General features: G+C 38.4%; 1 protein-coding gene across 1 annotated transcript in view; it reads left to right on the plus strand.

Annotated features, from left to right (window-relative positions):
- Positions 1-7651: 7651 nt before the first annotated feature.
- Positions 7652-20869, plus strand: part of SLC39A10 (solute carrier family 39 member 10) — a 144175-nt gene continuing 130957 nt past the window's right edge. Inside the window, exon 1 of the mRNA XM_027054331.2 lies at positions 7652-7797. The gene's annotated coding sequence lies outside the window, so the exon portion shown is untranslated. The remainder of the gene's footprint in view (positions 7798-20869) is intronic.

Here is a 20869-nt window from a genome sequence, read left to right on the forward strand (position 1 = left end):
AAGCAAGCTCCAGGCTCTGAGCTGTCAGCACAGAGCCTGATGTGTGGCTGAAACTCACAAACTGTGAGATCATGACCTGAGCCTAAGTTGGACACTTAACTGACTGAGCCACCCAGGAGCCCCCAAAACAATCTATTTTTAACATTAAGGTAATATGTAAATATGGTTTACAAAAGTTTAAGATAGAGGCACCTGGGTGGCTCAGTCAATTAAGGGTTGGACTCTTGGTTTGGGCCCAGGTCATGATCTCAGGGGTCATGAGATCAAACCCCACATGGGGCTCTGTGCTGACAGCAGGGAGCCTGCCTGAGATTCTCTCTCTTTCTCTCTCTCTCTGCCCCTCTCCCTCTCCCTCTCTCTCTCAAAATAAATAAGCTTTTAAAAAGTTTTAAAAAGTTTAAGATAAAAAGGGAAATGGTTTCCCCCTCTCATGATACACCGAATTTCTTTCCCCTAAATTAACCACAGTTAATCATTATTGTGTGTGTGTGTGTGTATCTCAGCTTATACACACTTCTTTTTTCTTTTTAAGTACTTTGCCAGAAACTTTGATGCCCTAAAAGTTTCCCCATTCCTTTTTTAATTATTTATTTAAATCCAACTTAGCTAACATATACTGTAATAAGGGTTTCAGGAGTAGAATTCAGGGATCATGACTTACATATGACACCCGGTGCTCATCCCAACAAGTGCCCTCCTTAATGCCCCTCACCCATTTAGCCCATCCCCCCACCCAATAACCCTCCAGCAACCCTCAGTTTGTTCTCTGTATTCAACAGTCTCTTACAGTTTGTGCAATTCTTTTTTCTTATTTACACAAGTGCGGTCATACCATACGTATTGCTTTACATCTTGATGAAAACCATACCTTGGAGACCTTTCCAAATCTGCAGATACAAATCTTCCTTCTTCTATTTTTTTAGTTCTATAATATACCACCAAATGCATATACGGTAAGTTATGCAATCATCGTCTTTTTGACAAACATTTAGGTGGTTTTCAATTTTTGTTTTTGTAAACAATGCTACAATGCAAGTGTATCCATAGGATAATTTTTTAGTTGTAGAATTGCTGGGTCAAAGAGGATATGAATTTCCAATTTTGATAGATACTGCCAAATGCCCTCTTAAAGGGTCGTGCCTTAGTCCCATTGACCAAGAATAAAAGAGCCTCAGTAGCACTGGTTCTTTGCTTAATCATTGTTTCCAGCTACAGTAAAAGAAAAGGGGCCTATTCCAAACACTGGCAGGAACCCACCTACCTCCTGTAGAGTCATCCACCTCTCAGGGCACCAGAGAATTCACTGAACTCTGGTGAAGGCACTCAAAGGCATCACTCTAATTTCACTAGTCAGTTTATCATATAAATATGTATTTAGCATATTTATCAAAGGATATCCACCATATGCTAGTTTCCCTAGAGCTTGCTAATAATCTGGAATTTTTGCATCTGTCCTACATTTCATTTTGTCCTTGGGAAATATATAGTTCCAGCATCTGGATGGCAATAATAAATAATAATAGCTCCCCTATATGGGACTTTTGCTCCAGGAACTCAGAACACATTATGCACATTACCTCATTAATCATAAAAACATCCCTTTAAGGAAGGCATTTTCATCTGTATTTTAAAATTGCATAGAGCTTGAGCAACAGAGTGTTAAGGATTTCCCTTATGGGTCTTCATGAACTAATGGGTTTTATGTATTCGGGTCTCCTGATTTGAGTTCAGCAAAGTTCATGACAGAGGCTCTCTGAGTCCTCTTCACTACAGAAAGTCTCAATACTTTTATAAAAGTATAACCAGAAAATGGAACAGAGGTCTCCAGATAAGACAGAGAAGGTTGTGAACTACTTTTATCAAAAGATTTTGCCTTCTTCTATTAAACAACTGCAAAAAGAATAGAAGCCAGGGCACAGGTAGAGAAGAAACTATATTGTAGATTAAAGTTTACAACAGGATACCAGGGAGTTCTCATGGTGGTAATCAAAATGAGACAGCTGAATCTACAAAGCTTTCTGAAACACTCTCAAGCTACAATCGCATTGGAATGGAGGGAGATGAACTAAAAGTTATGCTTGATTTGATAGACAAGAACAAGAGTTTGGGGGGAAATCATTTAGATTGGCCAGTTGACATTGCCAGGCAAGACCCAGTATCAACCTTGGCAGATCAATGTCTGATGATACCAAGGGGTTCGTTCAGTGCCTTCCATTCAGCCTTCCGTCCACCATAGTGTGAAATCTAGTGCTAGTTGCACAGAATTCTTGGTCTGATGTGGGAAGGTTATCTACAGAAGCTCCCTGTGGGCAAGTAGAAACAGAGGCATGACTCCGGCATTTCCTTCAAGCTCATTGGATTGTTAGCAAGTACACAATGGATTTTTCTATTGGTGCATTTCTATTCTTCTCTCAGAAAAGATTCTGGGGATAATGTCTTACCCAAGAAGGCAGAAATAACTTTCAAGCTGGGATCTCACTCAGGGACCCTCTTCCCACAGTTCTGAGGTCTTAACAAAGGCTGTCCTTATCTCTTCCTGTTGCAATTTACAGCAGAATTTTTCGGCAGAAAAATGCAGTACGGTGAAGAGAAAAAACAATACCAAATTCCATAAATAAAATCCCCTCTCCTGCCTTATAACCTCCTCCAAGAATGACTTGTGAACCAGTAGCATAGATCAAAAGACAGTGTGAAGACTTTCCCAGAAAAAGTGCTGGGGCAGGAGTTTTTAGCATTTCAAATACTAAAATAGATAGAAGGAATTCAGAAAAATAATGTGCAAAATACTGTGGGCTGTAGTTAGCAGAACTGATTTGCTTTCTATAGTAACAAAACTAGATGTGACTAACTTCAATGCTAAGAACAGCAGAGCTTAGCTGTATGGCTCATATTTATGTTAATTTTGGTGCATTAAAAGTTTTTTCATTGTTTTTGTTGTTTCAGACCACTGAAAAACACAAACACTTTAAGTAGGTGTCCTGAAAAATTGTGCCATATGTGGCCAAAAAGCTTCTTATGATAACATTCATTTGGGATCTGACACTTGAAAGATTTCATAAATGTGAAGCATTTGGTTTAAACAAACACACAATCACATACCAAGCTGTCTTTGGTAAGAAGAGACAAGGTCAGCTCCAAAGGGTTCCTGTCTCCAGTAGGGTTTACCATTAGAGAATGAAGGCAAATTGCCAGTGCCTGTGTACATGAATTTTCTTTGTCCTCTTTTGTTTTGGTTGTGGGGCCTATCCTAGCGATTTTACAAGATGCCCGCTGTGTTCCTGAGAAAATAAAATGTGCTAAGCATGCTTGCCTTCAGCTCGTCCTCACCCGTGGGAGATACCTGCAGTGATTAATTGCTAGACTCCTAACTGCTATTCTCTCCACTCCTTAGGTAGTTTGGTGTTAATCACAACAAAGTTATTCTTTCAAGTGAAAATGCTGGCAGGTCCCTTCAGGTTTTATTGGGCCCTAGAGATTCTCGGCCTAATCTGAATCTGAAGGTTAACTTCCAAAATGTAATTCAATTTATCCGATTTTTTTTTAAGTCGCTGATACTGCCAAAAATATAGGTAACCTTTATACGATCTTTTTAGGCAGTTTCAGTGGTTTGAGAGAATATTTGGTGCAGTAATCTTTGTATTCTCTTAAACTGGAAGGCCTCTCATAGAGCTACACAAAATTTTAGAGCTAGAAGGGGTCTCCCACCTCATCTAATACAAACCTGTCATTTTATCAGGTAGAAAAATTTTCACGGTATGATGTTTTTTCAAAATATATCACTTTTTTTTGGATAAAATAAGGTAAGCATATGGTTCAAATGTCAAAAAGCATGAAACTTGAGCAGTGGAAAGTATTTCCCAGTTACCCAGTTAGCATTCCTGGAGAGAAGCACTTTTCCAGAGATATTTTATGTGTGCTATGACATCCTTCCAGCAAGAGCTCCAGACCTAACAGGGCCAGAGAGGTCACAAATGAATCACAATTTGATAATTATCATAAAGTAGTAGTGGGTCTTCTAATTCCATTATCTATTGGCTCGGCTCAGACTCTTACTATCTTGGACAAGTTAATGAATCTTTCTTCCTCGTTTTCCCCATTCATGTGGTAGCACTAATGATCCCCAGCAGGCAAGATTGTCAGGATTGAGGTAATGTACCAAAGTTTCAGGCAAACCCCTTGATTCCGACCGTGGGAAAAATACAATCTTTTTTTTCCTGTTTTCATTTCAAATGCAGAAGACAAAGTCTTACCAAGGTAGGAATGAAGGTATCTATAGACTCCATATGGTAAGAAAGTATGTGTCATGATGTCTGTTTTCACAACTCTAACACTTACTTTCCCAGTCGTGATGAAGTTGACTGGCCTCTTCCTTCCTCATTGCATTAGTGGGTATCTTTAATCTTCTCCAAGACCACTTTACACAACCTGAACATCAGATGCCTCCTCGAAATGCACTACTTTCAAAGATTATACACAGAAAAAATTACTGAAAGTGTAAGAGAGGTGGGGATTTATCATTTAATAAGTACTGATGATGTGACTAGTATGTACCAAGCGTTTTGCTAAGTGACACAGAACCAGGAAAAACAAAATGGAGAAAATAGTGCTAAGGTCGGCTCTACTTAGGAACTGTTGGAATTCGAGGGACCGCTTGGTCTGAGAGCTACAAAATCACTAGTCTCGCTCCAATCGAAAATTTCAGTAATCAGTGGGGAAAAAAATCCAAGGGTGCCTGGGTGGTTCAGTCAGTTAAATGTCTGACTCTTGGTTTCAGCTCAGGTTATGATCTCATGGTTTATGGAATCAAGCCTGCATCAGGCTCTACACTGATAACACAGAGCCTGCTTGAGATTTTCTCTCTTCCCCTCCCCTGTTTGCTCTCTTCCTCTCTCTCTCTCTCAAAATAAATAAATAAACGTTAAAAATCAAAAGAAAACAAGGAAAAAAAGCCAACCAAACAATTTAAAGAATTTAAAGGTATTTATTGTCCATATGACGGACAAACCAAAAAATTGGGCAGGCTTCAAAAACTAATGGCTCTATAATATCAACAAAGCCCTACTTATTTTTCCATTGCTGTACTCTGTCTTCCATGGTGTTGCTTTCAACTTAGCCTTGTCTCTTCTGATGGTCTCAAGGAGGTAGTCGGATGCAACCAAAGTGTCATGCTTCCTAGTTCATATGAACAAAAGCAGAGAGTACTTTTGTGGTAACTCCCATGGGTTAGAGAGAAATTTTCTTGTCCCCAACCTCCATCCACTGTCTTCTCAATCTCATTGTCTCTAATTGTCTCTATTGCTGGTTGGCTTAAGACAGTCAGCAATTAATCCTGGAGCTGGGTGATAGAAACCAAACCATGCTGGGAAACATGTTTACTTAGAAAGTAGAAAGAGGCCAGGATGGTGAGGAGGGATCTCACAAATGTCATCTAGAGCTCTTGTTGCTTCTTTTTACTGCATGTCTATTCTATGTTGCTTTCTTGCGTTGACTCCATAAACAAGGTTTTCACTTTGGGTTCCTTCATAAATTTGATTTACACATGGCTGAGGCTTGCCAGATGGACAACTCTATTTACTTTTTTTTTTTTTAGATATATATATAGAGAGAGGAAGAGGGGCAGAGAGGGAGAGAATCTTAAGCAGGATCTATGCTCAGCACAGAGCCCAACCCAAGGCTTGATCCCAGAAACCTGGGATCATGACCTGAGCTGAAATCAAGAATCGGGCGCTCAACCAACGGAGCCATCCAGGCCCCCTGCCATGTAACGACTCTCAAAACAAATGCCTGTGACCCTGCAAATCCAAACCTGTCATTCACCTACGATTTTTGTGCTTTAGTTCAAAATTCTCAAATATAATTGGCTTGGCCTATCCTGTGGTTGACTTGCCTAGCAGCTCTCTACACACTGGTCCTCGCCTCCTATAGCAGGAGGAATAGGGTCATCTGATATAATCATGAATAACTAGACCCATCTGTTCAGCAGGGTTTGTGGGTGGGAACAGATTCTTTTGGAAGGGGATGTGGGCAGAAAGGCAATTATATACATCTCTAACCAGAAAAATCGCAGAGGTGAAAAGGATAGGGAGAAAATGACACCAAATTTAAAGATAAAAGGAAAGCTTAGTTCAAAATTAGGCTGTGTGACTGATCATAGATGTTTGCTTTATTCAGTATTTTAACCTTATAATCTCTGCAATTTACTTTTAAGAACATCAAAATACTACCTCAAGGAGAAATATTACAGAAGAAAACAATCTTTGATCATAATCTTGAACCTAAAAAGATATTTACCCTCATTATCTCCCAGGTGTTGGAAAGTGCAACACATCTAAATTTTATGCCTTTTTTTGCAGACTGTTACTTCCTCAAAATGACTTTAAACATTGAAAAGGCTAACAGAATACCCTAGTAAAAATTCTCCCAACAAAGGTGCATTTCACTCTTAAGTAACTTACCCATTTGCACCTTGGGATTTCCAAGAAGGTGTTAAGAGAGTCCCATGCCATCCCCAGCCTAACCCACTTTGACCCAGATGAACATCTGACTGATTAATATTTTAAAAATAAAAGAAGTAAAAAGAGGATTCTTTCACCTCCCACCACCCCTAACGGGGAGTGGATTGGGTTGAGGGCACCCAAAACTTCCCCCTGAGGCATGAAAATTGCACAGAGGTTATCTTGATGGTTCCAATACTTGAATTAAGAACGCTTTGCCTAGACTAGCCCAGATTTCAAAACATAATAAAGTAAAGTTGAAGGAAAGAAAAATATAAGAAACAGACAACACTTTTCAAAAAAATGTTATTTGGCCTGTGGCTAATTCCGATTTTAGTTAAAAAACAAAACAAAACCCACTGATGGCTAAAACTAAACAGTACTTTAAAAAGAGAAGGGAAGACTTTAGACATAAAGGCAGAATTTTTTAAGTCAACATTTCATGCAGCAGCTCCTGCACGGCCTTTCCATTTCTCAATAGCTTTGATTTGTGGAAATAATGGTTATGCAATTTCCACACATTGTGCTCCAATCACAGCATGTAGGCAACAATAAAAAGAAAACAACTAGATGCACTCGAAGCTGGAGATTTTGATAAGCTTTTCTTTTCACTTCACAAGGGTTTTCAACTTGATGTTTTTCTGAGGCGACTGAGATAGTCCTATTGAGCTTTAATCAGATATATGTGAATACAGGGAAGTGTCTCGTTTTCTTAAATGTATCTATGGCCGCAGCACTGGTTCATCTAGTTGTGAAAAATTAACCAAAAAGAAACTATTGGACTATGAGAATTCCAGAGTTGACAGATTGTTGGTCTTTCTCTTAAAAAAAAAAAAAAAAATCCCTATGCCATCTGTTTACAAAAGATGAGAAATGTTGGAGAAAATTATTTCCCTTAGGGCACAATGCTACAGCCATTTAGAGAGAGGTCTCTGGCATTTTCAGTGAGGCTTTGGTACCAGAAACAAGACAGCATCAGGTCTGCACTGTCGTTGACCGAGAAAAACAAAGATGACTTCCTCTGGTCCTTATTTTAGTTTTACTCTTTGAACTTTCCAGCAGTTTATTTATGATTGTTGTTATTTTTAATTGGGTACAGATTGTTTTAGGAATCATCTTGGTTCCTTTTTCTGAAGTTTTTTTTTTTTTTTTTTTTTTGAGACTGGTTTCTAAGGTGCTCCACCTCCACCACCTGTCACTCTACGGGGGGCTATGACTTGAGGACACTCCTCGGTTCTGAGCTCAGCTGCGGACTGGATGGTGAAAGACAGCGGCAGGAGGAGGAGGAGGTTCAGATTTGGAGGTAGGTGGCAATACAGGATTTCAAAATAAAAATCCCCGCGCTGCCGCTTTCTGATAAATTTTCATACACTCTGTGGACCCGGAGAAATAACACTAATCTCTTGACTGTGATTCTCTCAGAAGGATTTTTCTCCTTACAGACAACATCCTGGGCGTTTCACCTCCTCACCCCATCATTTCTATGTGATTGATCAGACGTTGGTCACCTGTCACTAGATGGCATCGTGTAGTGTTTCCTAACAGCAGTACCTAAACTGGCAAAATTACAGCTTTGCCCATTCGTTTCTGTATTTTCTTCCTTGGTGTGGATCTAGAGAATCTAAATTGGATACTGGATATTTCTTCTTTATTTGTCGTATGGATTTAGTTTTGTAAAATTTGGGTGTTCTTTGAGATCCTTTCTCTCCGTGTGTCTTGCTGGGACATGACCTCAATGATTCTTAAGTCTGAAATAAATAATAAATTAGTTCTTCCTTTCTGAATTTTCCTCCAAGTCACACACCCAAATATTTACTGATAGAGACTTTGCAGAAATAAAATAAAACTCAACACATCCAGGATCTTTACCTAGACATGCAGGCAGAACAAAATACGTGTATGAAAACTTGTTTTCTCTAAGCATGGCCAGTTCCCAGTTGCAATCTACTTATGGATAAGCCAGGCTGATGGAATAATATAAAAATGATCAGTTGATGCTTTCAGGAACCTGTGAAATTCATAAAGGAAATAGAACAGCAATAAATAAGGAAAACTAACGTAAATAGAATAAAAGTTAATGGTCACAGTCTTATACTTTCCTGAATGTGACAGGTAATTATGACCATTTTTCCCATTTTATTGAGAAATAATTGACAATGACCATTTTTGTTTGTTGTATGCCAATAGACCTTATGTTACTGAAGAATAGATTCTAACTTCTATGCGGTCAATAAAACAAGACAAATCTTTCTAACTTTTAATTATGACTTAATGACCTGAAAACTTCTAAATAATAACAAATGATAAAATGTACTATTTGGAATGAGGCTAACAAGATAGATGACAGAGAGATCAGATGATACATAGCATCTATGACATTAGTTGATATTCTGAATAGCTGTCTAAAATCTATAATATTAATTTTCTATTTTCATTTATTTACTATCTGAAAAGACAGTTCTGTTTTAATTTGTCTTTGTGTTTTATTTCATTCATTCAACAAATATTAGCTAAACACACTATGTTGGCTTAGATGATAGAGATGCAAAAGTAAGTAGGACACTAAATTTGCCCTCAAAACATTTTTAGTCCTCTACATTGTTAAGAATCCATAAAGTAAGTTTCGGAATCAATCACTAGGGGTTAGGGGGAGGAGGAGAGAGGGATACTGGGAGAGAGAAACAAAAAGAACTGCAAAGAGTCTTAGACCAGGCAACAGGATGCATGGTTATGGTCAAAGCTCTGCTAATAGACCCTGGAGCTCCCTCACTGTATATGTAAATGAAATAATTGTATAATGAAGTGTTTTGTAGGGGTGCGTGGGTGACTCAGTCGGTTGAGCGTCTAACGCCTTAATTTTGGCACAGATCATGATCCCAGGCTCGTGGAATGGAGCCCTGAGTTGGGCTCTGCACTGAGTGTGAAGCCTGCTTGAGATTCTCTCCCTCTCTCTCTCTCTCTCTCTCTAATAAATTTTTAAAATTTTTTTAAAAGACTAAAGTGTTTGTAAATTGTAAAATACTTTTTTTTAATTTTTTTTTTACGTTTTTATTTATTTTTGAGACAGAGAGAGACAGAGCATGAACGGGGGAGGGTCAGAGAGAGAGAGACACACAGAATCTGAAACAAGCTCCAGGCTCTGAGCTGTCAGCACAGAGCCCGATGCGGGGCTCAAACTCACGGACTGAGAGATCACGACTTGAGCTGAAGTTGGATGCCCAACCGACTGAGCCACCCAGGCGCCCCTGTAAAATACTTTTTAAATGTACAACTTTTTAAAGCTTTTTAAATTCTTTCTATAAGAACCCCGCGGTTTTCTAATAGAACTTTGATCCAGCAATCAAATCTTCCTTCCTCTTAATTTACCCTCTATTTCAAAATTCCAACTGCATAAATAAACCCTATTAAGTTTACAATTCCCCTTGTGAAACAAAACAGAAACACCAGGATCTTGGAGAGTAAAAAGGTAGAAAGCTAAACTAAATGGCCATGTGATCACATCAGACTGAAACATTGAGACTCTGGGATGATCACTTTCCCATTCTCTACTCTGCTAATTCTTGCTGCTTCCCTTGGTTTTTGCACATGAGAAATAGAATTTCAAGCACATTTAGTTACAATAACACATGTGTGATAAAGGGACCTCTGGAAAGTTTCATTTTGGTCCTATAACTACCTCGTTTACACTTTGGTGGTAGAAAAAAAGATCCAGTTGATGACTGCATTAAGAGATTCGGTACAATAGCATCTATTCTTAGACTAGTTCGATAATTATGCAAAATATTTCTTATTTTCCTTTATGGCCAGTCATTTCATATTCTCCAAAAGGAAAATCAGAAAACCTATTTTCCAGGGGCACCTAACTGGCTCAGTCAGTAGAGTATGCAACTCTTGATCTCAAGGTCATGAGTTCCAGCCCCACATTGAGGTGGAGCCTACTTAAAAAAAGAAAACTTATTTTTCCACAGATTGCATGCAGAAATCAACATGTAAGGAACTCTAAACTCAAATATATGTAAAATCACAATGAAAAATACATAAAATGGGGTCCTTTGTCAAATCCTTGACTGGATCTGGATATGTAAAAGGGTTTTTTATCTTAATTTCCTAGTCTATTATCTGAGGATTTTGTGGTTTTTAAAATTTTTTTTTATGTTTATTTTATTTTTGAGAGAGAGACAGAGCATGAGTGGGAGAAGGGGCAGAGAGAGAGAGAGAGGGAGATACAGAATCCCAAGCAGGATCCAGGCTCCGAGCTGTCAGCACAAAGCCCAACGTGGGGCTTGAACCCACAAACGACAAGATCATGACCTGAGCTGAAGTCAGACTTTCAACCAACTGAGCCACCCAGGCACCCCTGAGGATTTTGTCTGTTATTCTGTTACTGTATTAAGTTGCATTTTTAGTATGATGACAGGTTATTAATAAAGGCAAACTTCTAATTAAGCATTGGGCTGAAAATGTTCCCTCAATATATCAGTATATCCTTGTTTGAAATAGTCTTATTTCACTAGGAAAAGAGAAAAAGTTGCTTGGATTCATTCTACCTAAAGTAAATTATGCCTATCCTTATTTTGAATGATTAGTTTTGTTCTAGAATATTTATTTGCCATCACACATAGGCTGGGAGAAAACTTGAAGGGTTGGAAATGAAAGTTCAGAGATCGAGATATCTATCTACCGTATTATTTGTTTCCTGGCCTTCCCTTCATTTTTCAGGTTCATGACATTTTTCTCTTTGTTTAAAATATTATTTCAAGCCAACCAAATGTCTCAAGAATGAATTATTAGTATTTGTGCACAAGAAACCTAGAAAATGGAGTTCTATATCATCAGTTCCACAGACCATAGCATTTAAGCCTTTTACCTCAGTATATTTTGGCAAAAAGATGGTCTTTATCATAAAAGTGTATGTACCCACATTTAGCCATGAACAAAACGTCCCTGGAAAGAAGCAGAGATTTTTTTTAAAACTTATTTTGGGAAAGTGTGCTGAGGGTTTTCCCTAAAAATAAAATGGCATTTCATCAGTACTGGTCATTTTTTAGCCACATATGACAAATGATCACAGATGCTCATAAAAATCTAAAAGGAACTGAATGTTGTTCTCTTCTGACACGACAAATGTCTTTCCTTTAACTGCATTTTAAAACAAAAACAAACTTTACCACTTTGATTAAAGAGAATACAGGAAGCCATATGGTCCCACCCAGAGTTCCTGCATTCAAAATGTCCTCATGGGGAAGAAGGTTGAAGGTGTTTTTAAGAACAGAACTTTCATGTTTCTGCCTGTTAACAATGGCACTTCCTGTTTTGACCTCTAACTATGCTAGGCTATCAAGAAAGCAAAATGATAGACTTCTGCTTTTTGCACAATAAAGAGCATTCTTACTCCCTGTCGCCATGTGTGTTTAGAGTGAAGATTATTGAAGCTCAGTTTTCCTGAGATCCTACACATTGATCTGTGGTCTCCCAACAAAGGCTGGGATTTTCAAAAATTTCGGTTATCTAGCCATTAGCTTGGTATTGAAGTCAAAAGAATATGCACTGTTCTTTGTCTCAAATACAAATACAGCTACATGTTGCTTCTAAATGGCCCCAGTGTTTTACCAAAACTTATTAACAGCCCTTAAGTGAGTCAGGACTCTGTGACTGCCTCCTTTTAATATACCGTCTTCTGGGGTGCCTGGTGGCTCAGTCAGTTGAGCATCCAGCTCTTGACCTCAGCTTAGGTCTTGATCTCAGGGTCATGAGTTGAGTTCAAGTCCTATGTTGAGCTCCACACTGGGCATGAAGCCTACTTAAAAAAAAAAAAAAAAAAAATTAGAAAAGACTCTCTCAAAAAAGAGAAAAAGGAAGAAAGTAAGGAGACAGAGAAGGAAGGAAGGAAGGAAACAGAAAAGAAGAAAAATAGAAAAGGTGGAGGAAGGGAGGGAGGAAGGAAGGAAAGAAAGAAAAATTAGAGTAGAGTGAGAAGGCCATCACTTCAAAGTGATGCCAGATTGGCAGAGGCTCTGAGAGGGAGGGCCTCAGGTCCCTCCCCAAGAGAATATTTGTCTTTGGGCAAGAAAGAATTCAAGAGCAAGCCATTTAGAGAAAGGGACAAAGATTTATTAAATATAAAAGTAAGAAAGGAGCTACTTTATAGACAAAGTAGCAGTCTTTCCTCCCAGGTAAGGAAGAGGAGTCTCCCTTTGCTTCTAACAAAGGGTTTTAGAAGTTTGTTTGTTTGTTTGTTTGTTTGTTTGCTGGGTTTTTTTTTAATGAGCTAAACCACAGGGGTGCCTGCCTGGTGCAGTTGGTAGAGCATTTGACTCTTGATCTTAGCATTGTAGGTTCAAATCCCATGTTGGGTATATAAAGTACTTAAAAATAAAATCTTTTTTAAAAAATGTAGCTAACCATATAGGGAGGGGCATACTTTTTAACTTTGGGTTAAAATTTACATTAGGTGGTTGGTTTTTCCATTGTGTTAGGGTGTGTTAGGGTTGTGGAATTACCCACAGGGAGAAATATTAAGAATACCCAGCATTTATGACTTCTACTGCTGGAGGGAGCGGGGTCTTGTGGTCTTCCATGAGTCAGATCTTGTGACTCTTTGTATAAGTTGCTGACTTTTAGAATAAGGGTCAGCCTAAAGCCAAAATGACTTTACTTTGGTTAATTTGTCTCCTAAGCTTCCCTTCCTTCCTGCTTCAAAAGTAAGAAAAAAAAAAAAAAAACTGCTTGACAGATTCAATAATCTGAATACCTGTTGCTTCCCGAAACGAGAAAAAAAAAAATTTTTTTTAAGCAAATCCTGTGTCACTTAGTATAAAAACCAATTCATGTTATTTTTTAAAAAGTAAATACAGGGGCGCCTGGGTGGCTCAGTCGGTAAAGCTTCAGCTCAGGTCTTCAGCTCAGGTCACGATCTCACGGTCCGTGAGTTCGAGCCCAGCGTCGGGCTCTGGGCTGATGGCTCGGAGCCTGGAGCCTGCTTCCGATTCTGTGTCTCCCTCTCTCTCTGCCCCTCCCCCGTTCATGCTCTGTCTCTGTCTCAAAAATAAAAATAAACGTTAAAAAAAAAAAGTAAATACAGATTACGGTGCGCCAAAGTGGCTCAGTTGGTTAAGCGTCCAACTTTGGCTCAGGTCATGATCTCATGGCTTGTGAGTTCCAGCCCCGCATCATGCTCTGTGCTGACAGCTCAGAGCCTGGAGCCTGCTTAGGATTCTGTCTCCCTCTCTCTCTGCTCCTCCCTTGCTCACACTCTGTCTCTGTCTCTCTCTCAAAAATAAATAAATGTTAAAAAAATTTAAAAAGATAAAAAGTAAATGCAGATTGATGGAATGCTGAAAATAAATAACAAGCATTTCAGAAGGTAATGTACTCAAAGTTAAAAAAATACTACTACATATTGAAAGAGGACACTATTTAAAGTAGAAAAAATTTCAGAACAATTCTATTTTCTCTGTTATTGTGAGAGCAACAGTTTATTAGAAGTGAAAATGTATTTTCTCAACAACGACAAACCTTACCCTGGAATTTGTACTTCAGTTCTTGAAAGAAGTTATATATTTCTATATTCATAAAAAAGCAATGTGTGGGCTTTCTTTCCTAGATTCTATAAAATCTTCCTGACATATAAGTGCATATACTATGTAATATATGTATACAATTTATATATGTATAGACATAAATGTTTTAGGAAGACTAAGTGACTGCTTTTTAAAAGTATTTCAGTAACTGGGATAAATACAGTAAAAACAAATTCCTTTAAGCATTTATTATTATCATTAATGGTTTATGTATCACTTTTTAAAAAATAAGAAATGTATATGTTTCAATTCCAGATTGATACTCATACCAAATGATACTAAAACAATAAAACATTTTCTAAAGCAGAAAACAAGCAAAACATCCTCCAAGGTTGCTCTTGGTGTAGCTAACAGCAAAATTGTCGACTGCTAATCCTATTTGGAAATCTGTGCAACTTGATGAGCAAATGCATGAAAGATATTAATGGGGATATCTGAGAAAACCAAAGATAACTAGAAATGTCAATTTTTAGAATGTATTCTAGGGCAAAAATGAGTTTTAAATGCAGAAGATTTTCTGGCACAATAACTAAAGTGATTAGGTTTACTTTTATAAATTTATAAAACTGAAATAACAATAGGTAACTGTCAAAAAGGAATGTTTTCTCCTTTTCCATAAAACAACAAACACTTTGGGGGCACCTGGGTGGCGCAGTCAGTTAAGCATTCGACTTCAGCTCAGGTCATGATCTTAAGATCCATGAGTTCAAGTCCCGCAGCTCAGAGCTTGGAGCCTGCTTCAGATTCTGTGTCCACCCCCCAGCCCCCTACCTGCCCCTCCCCTGCTCACGCTCTGTCTCTCAAAAATAAATAAATGTGAAAAAAAAAATTAAAAACAAAACAACCCCCCCCAAACACTTTGTTAAATAATTTTGCTGTAAAAATGATCACTGGTACATACTTTCCTTAATTCTTGATTTATGTGTAATTTTTATATATTTTCCACAGGGTAAAGCACCTGTGGAAAATATATAAAGCTTTTATATATTTTCCACAGGTAAAGAGTTGATGAGTTGTCTTGATTCATTATCAATAGCAGTCAGGTCAGAGGACTAGATAACAGATAAATAACTTTTGAAAAACCTTTATAAATAAAATATATAATGTGGCCATGATAATCCATCAAGTTCAAGGAGATACTCAATATCTGCGATCACTTTTATTTCTAAAAGGCAATTGCTCAGCAGGCCCAGTTTTCGATGGTGAGTGCTAAAGAGCAGAAACTATGGAATCAGCTGGTCTGTATTTAGATTATAGCGTAGTAGTACCACTCATTAGTATCTCTAGTAAATTACGCAATTTACCCCAGTAAACTGTTGTTTTCTCCTTTTTAAATGGAAATGTAACAGCCCCTTCTTCATGAGGTTGTTCAGAGCCTTAAATGAGATAATTCCTCCATAGTGCGATGTCTGAGACACAGTAAACATGCTATAAAATTACCAGTTGCAATAATATTGTTGATGTCAGTGCGAATGATGATGCCTATCCTATTAGGGTTTTAAATTTCCTCTTGACCTGAGAGTTTCAGTTTTATCTGGGACTAGAAGTGAGTACACACACACCCGCCCCCACCCCACCATTCATGCTCTCCTTGAGACCGCAATATCTACAGAGAAGTAAAATGTTAGAATTACACTCTCCCGTTCCTGACACCTTCACATCTCAGTAGTTCTAAGGAAGTATGTAGACTCCAAGAAGGAAAAAGCCAACCCTGAATTTGTGGGAGCCACAATTGAAGGGACAGAACCCACAATGCCAGCACTGTTTTCTCTGAGATTTGTTCTCTTTACAGTGAAAACTATTGGGCTCAAAGCCCTGAATTTCATCAACTCAAAGGTGTAAATCTTGAGGTCAGTTTAAATCTCAAATGTGAAATTATAACCCTAGAGGATTCAATACAATTATAAAGTTAAGTTTGGAAGTTCAGGAACATAACATCTATATACCAAGGAAAACAGAGGGAATTAACAGGCTATAAAAATCACAAAAGCTAGAAATATGCAGTGGATTAGGGTTAGATGGGGAGCCATTTTGATGCTAATTAGGATTGCAAACCCCTCCCAAGACCAGGGCAGAAATACTTACTCTGAGCCTGGCTGAGAGCATTCTGACCTCTCACCCTGTCTTCCACTGACCAAGATAGAAGAATAGTTATTTAAGGGAGAGCAAAACTGCATCCTTTTTCTTTGGACCTAAAGCACCTTGAAAGCTGTTGCCGGGTAAGTCTTCTTATGTTCAGCCCACCCTATGCTTAAGACAAATTAGTACCAAGGCCATGGAAAGGATACTTAGTAATGTAGTGTGTATTTCCGTACTATATAAATATTTGAACTGATGTCATGGGGAATGGCAGTGGACCAAGAATCAAGAATGGCAGAGTGCTTCTGGGCTATTAGTGGAATATTTTCTTGAAGACATAAACTTGAATTTCTACATCATAGAAACTGACCCTCCATGGAGAAATTTTGCTACCTTTAATCTGGAGATTCACAACCTTCTCCCCTTCCCTCTTCCAGCCCCATCTCTCATTATTACCAGAGTAACCAAGCTAGGAATTACTAACTATAGGGAAGAATGTAAGTGTTTGGCATGAAGGAAGTTAAATTATTGATGTGAGTTGTACACACATGCAATTATTCATTTGAAGATTTAAATTGTTACATCTGTGTTTTTCAAAGGAAGTCTTTGTAAGAAGAAACACAACTCAGGTGACTGGCCCTTTGCCATATCTCTAAGCCAGGTTAACTGTTCATTTAAGGTCTTATGAGTCAATAGTGTGGTCCACAGAATTATAATTGTGAAGAACCAATAAGACAGATTACAGGTTTGATTTGATCTTCTCAAGATTTCTTTCAATTCTGTGCAAAACTGTGTAAGAAGTGTGTGTGTGTGTGTGTGTGCACTTTGCTGGGTCAGGGAGAAACATTTTCTTTTCCCTCCTAGATTCTGTGGCTGGTCTAAGAATTAAACCAACATAAAGCAGATTAACGGGAGAATAACATACAAATTTATTTAATATATTTTTTTACAAATGCATGAAAGTCTTCAGATAGAAAATGGAGACCTGGGGCACCTGGGCGGCTCAGTCATGATCTCACAGTTTGTTAGTTCGAGCCCCGCATCGGGCTCTGTGCTGATAGCTCAGAGCCTGGAGCCTGCTTCAGGTTCTCCCTTTCTCTCACTCCTGCTCACTCTGTGTGTTTCTCTTTCTCTCAAAAATAAATAAAACATTAAAAAAAAAAAAAAAGAAAATGAAGACCTGAAGAAGCCATCAGGCTCAAAAGCTCATAAAACTTATTACACAAAGAATGATAAATTGTGAGGATCTGATAAGACAAAGGGGCATGGGTTAGGGTGAATTGTGTGTCCCAGTGAATTGTGGGACAGTGATTAGGAATTATACGATAGGGAAACTAGTGGAAGATAAGGGTTATTTTAATATGCGTGTATGAAAGGACTTCCAGTCACTGGTGATAAGACTGTTCTCTTCCTGGTTGAGGGAGGGTGCTTTTCCCTTTGGAAATTTTATGACCTGCTTTTAGGTAGAAAGAGGGAGACCCAATAGCCCTTCATTCATCTTCTGTTTCTTAAGTTCCTTCAGTAGAGAGAGAGATCCCAGGTAGGCTCTGCACTGTCAATGCAGAGCCCAATGTAGGGCTCAAACCCGCAAACCTGAGATCACGGCCTGAGATCATAAGCCAAAGCCGAGCAGAAGTCTGACTCTTAATCAACTGAGCCTCCCAGGTGCCCCTGGGGTGGCATGTTCTTAATCCCTTCACCTGATAAAGTTTTCAAATTAGAAAAAAGGAAACTTTCTGGGGCACCTGGGTGGCTCAGTTGGCTAAGCATCTGACTCTTGATTTGGGCTCAGGTCTTGATCTCACTGGTCATTAATTTGAGCCCCGTGTCAGGCTGCTCCACGCTGTCAGTGAGGAGCCTGCTTGGGATTCTCCCTCTCTCCCTCTCTCCCTGCCCCTCCCCTGCTCTCTCTCTCTCTTAAAATAAATAAATTAACTTAAAAGAAAAAATATATATATGTATATATATACATATATAAAGAAAAAAGAAAAATTTCAACAACAAAAATCTTTTTAATTTCTATTGTGAAATAATTTTGTAGCTACAGACAGTGGTGCATAGGTATGCTGATTGTTACAACGTCTCCGTAATTGGCAGAGTAAACACACCGCAGTCCTTCAGTTAACAGCCAGATAGTCTGACGCTTGTGTGTAATTTAGTAATAAAAATAAGCAATTTAATCAGCAAAGATTTCCAGGCTGATCAGAAAATTGAACTGGTAAATTGTTAAGTCAGTTAAATACGTAAAATTGTAATGGGAAAGATACATTGCTAGGATGACCTTATCTCTTTGAATTAATCGTTAATTCCAAAATACTTGAATGATGTGATGAGGGAATATATTCAGAAAAATCAAAGGACAATCTGAACACTAAAAAAAGTTCCTCTTCTAAACCAATCAATTAAAAGAACTGATTCGAATTGCAAAACACTTTTATGAAATGATGAAATGGAATATTAAATGAATGTAAAAGGAAGTTAGGAAGGACCATAAACAATGAAAATAAATGCAGATAAATCGGCATGTAATGTTAACAGGCACCCTAAGACAATTAAAAAGCATGTGCAGTTTTTATAGTGCTGCCCACATTGGAAAGGTAGAAGTGGAAGAATCAAAGATAAGTTATATCTTATTATACAAGTTGTATAATACAAAGATTAAGATAAGATGATTAAATAGTGTATGTGTTTCCTGGGGAACTACCGTTGAACTTAGAAGATAACATAACGAGTTTTCAAACCCTGCCTTGTGTTATATATTCTCCGCTGGAATTGCTTTGTGTTCTTAATTTTTCTTTTCTTTTCTTTTCTTTTTTTTAATATGTTGCACCTTTATATTAGCTGTGCCAGGGTACAATTTTAGAGATAAAAGAAAATTACTTACAGGCCCAGACAGATCAGTAGGCGTTTTGGGTCAGTGACAACTTGGAAGTGTGCTGGGGGGTGTCCACTCCCTGGGATAGAAGCTCAGACTCCAGGCTGTGGGAAGGCCTGACGTGTGAATTAACTGTGTTGGTACAAACCCTCTTCCAACTTAAAAAATTTAAGCCACTGTAGGAGGCCCATACCAAGTTTAGATCTCTGACAAGTTCTCTCATAGAAAGTATGTGATTTAGAAGATTAAAACCTCAAGGAGAACAGTGTTCAGGAAATGGAGGTTACAGGGAACCACACAAGAAGCTTTATGATTGTTTTGTGCCTCACAAAATCAAAGCAATGCCATGAGCACACTAATGAAACTTAATATCTGACACATCAGGAATAAAAGGTGCTCACAGGATTAATTTTTCTTTCTTGTACCTTGCTGTGTATGCTCAAAGGTCTCCACTCTACAGAGCTTCAAGGGGATTGTGTTTCTTCTTCCAAGACCATGTGAACCTTGAGTTTTATTTTTCTTCTATTGACATGGGCAATAGTAGTTTGTTTTCGCATCTTTGATTCTTGATCCCAATCTGCAAGCTGTTTTAATGTACAATAATTTTGATAACTAATAAGAGTTTAAGTTCTGAATTATTTTTATTGTTAAATAAAATATTGTTAATTGAAGATAAATAAAGATAATTGGCCACTTCTGTAGCCAAGTAGATATATCTTCTATTTTTATTTTTATTTTGTTTATTTATTTATTTAAAAAATTTTTAATGTTTATTTATTCTTGACAGAGACAGAGAGAGAGAGAGAGAGAGACACAGAGCATGAGCGGGGGAGGGGCAGAGAGAGAGAGGGAGACACAGAACCTGAAGCAGGCTCCAGGCTCTGAGCTGTCAGCACAGAGCCCGACGCGGGGCTTGAACTCATGGACTGTGAGAGATCATGACCCGAGCCGAAGTCGGATGCTCAACTGACTGAGCCACCGAGGCACCCCAATATCTTTTTTTTTTTTTTTTTTTACTTTTGAGAGAGAGAGTGTGTGAGAGTGTGAGCAGGGAGGGGCAGAGAGAGAGGGAGACACAGAATCCAAACCTCTGAGCTATTAGCACAGAGCCTGACATGGGGCTCGACCCCACGAACTGTGACATCATGACCTGAGCCGACTGAGCCACCCAGGCGCTCCCCCTAGTAGATATATCTTAATTTTCTCTAAATGTTGATCTAGTCTTAAACTCTTTTGCTGATAACTTCACCCTGAAGTTCAGGCCATTAGATTTCACTCAAATCTCAACTGTCTTTTTTACACAGGGCACCATCCAAATGGACCTCAGGGGCCTGTAATTTCTTCTACTTTTTAAGTTTCCTGTCTTTTTGCTAATATGCCATCCTCCTTAAATCAGTTTTCTATTGGCAAACCTCATCTCCCTCTTTTTTATTATTTCTTTATGTATTTATTTATAGTTCTTTTATTTTTATTTTTAACGTTTTTTAAGTTTATTTGTTTTGAGAGAGACAGAGAGAAACGTAAGTGGGGGAGAGGCAGAGAGAGAGGAAGAGAGAGAATCCCAAGCAAGCTCCACACTCAGCACATAGCCCAAAGCAGGGCTCAATCCCATAAAATGTGAGATCACAGCCTGAGTTGTGCTGAGATCACAAGAGTTTCCAGGTCCAGCATGGAGCTTAACGTGGGGCTCAATCCCACAACTCAGATCATGACCTGAACGGAATTCAAGAGTCACACGCTCACTTAAGCCACCCAGGTGCCCCTCCCTCTTTTTTTAATTACCACAAACAAATACAGTAAAACCTTGCTTTGTGAGCATAATTTGTTTTGGAATCATGCTT

The sequence above is a fragment of the Acinonyx jubatus genome, chromosome C1 (assembly GCF_027475565.1).
Source record: "Acinonyx jubatus isolate Ajub_Pintada_27869175 chromosome C1, VMU_Ajub_asm_v1.0, whole genome shotgun sequence".
NCBI lineage: Eukaryota > Metazoa > Chordata > Mammalia > Carnivora > Felidae > Acinonyx > Acinonyx jubatus.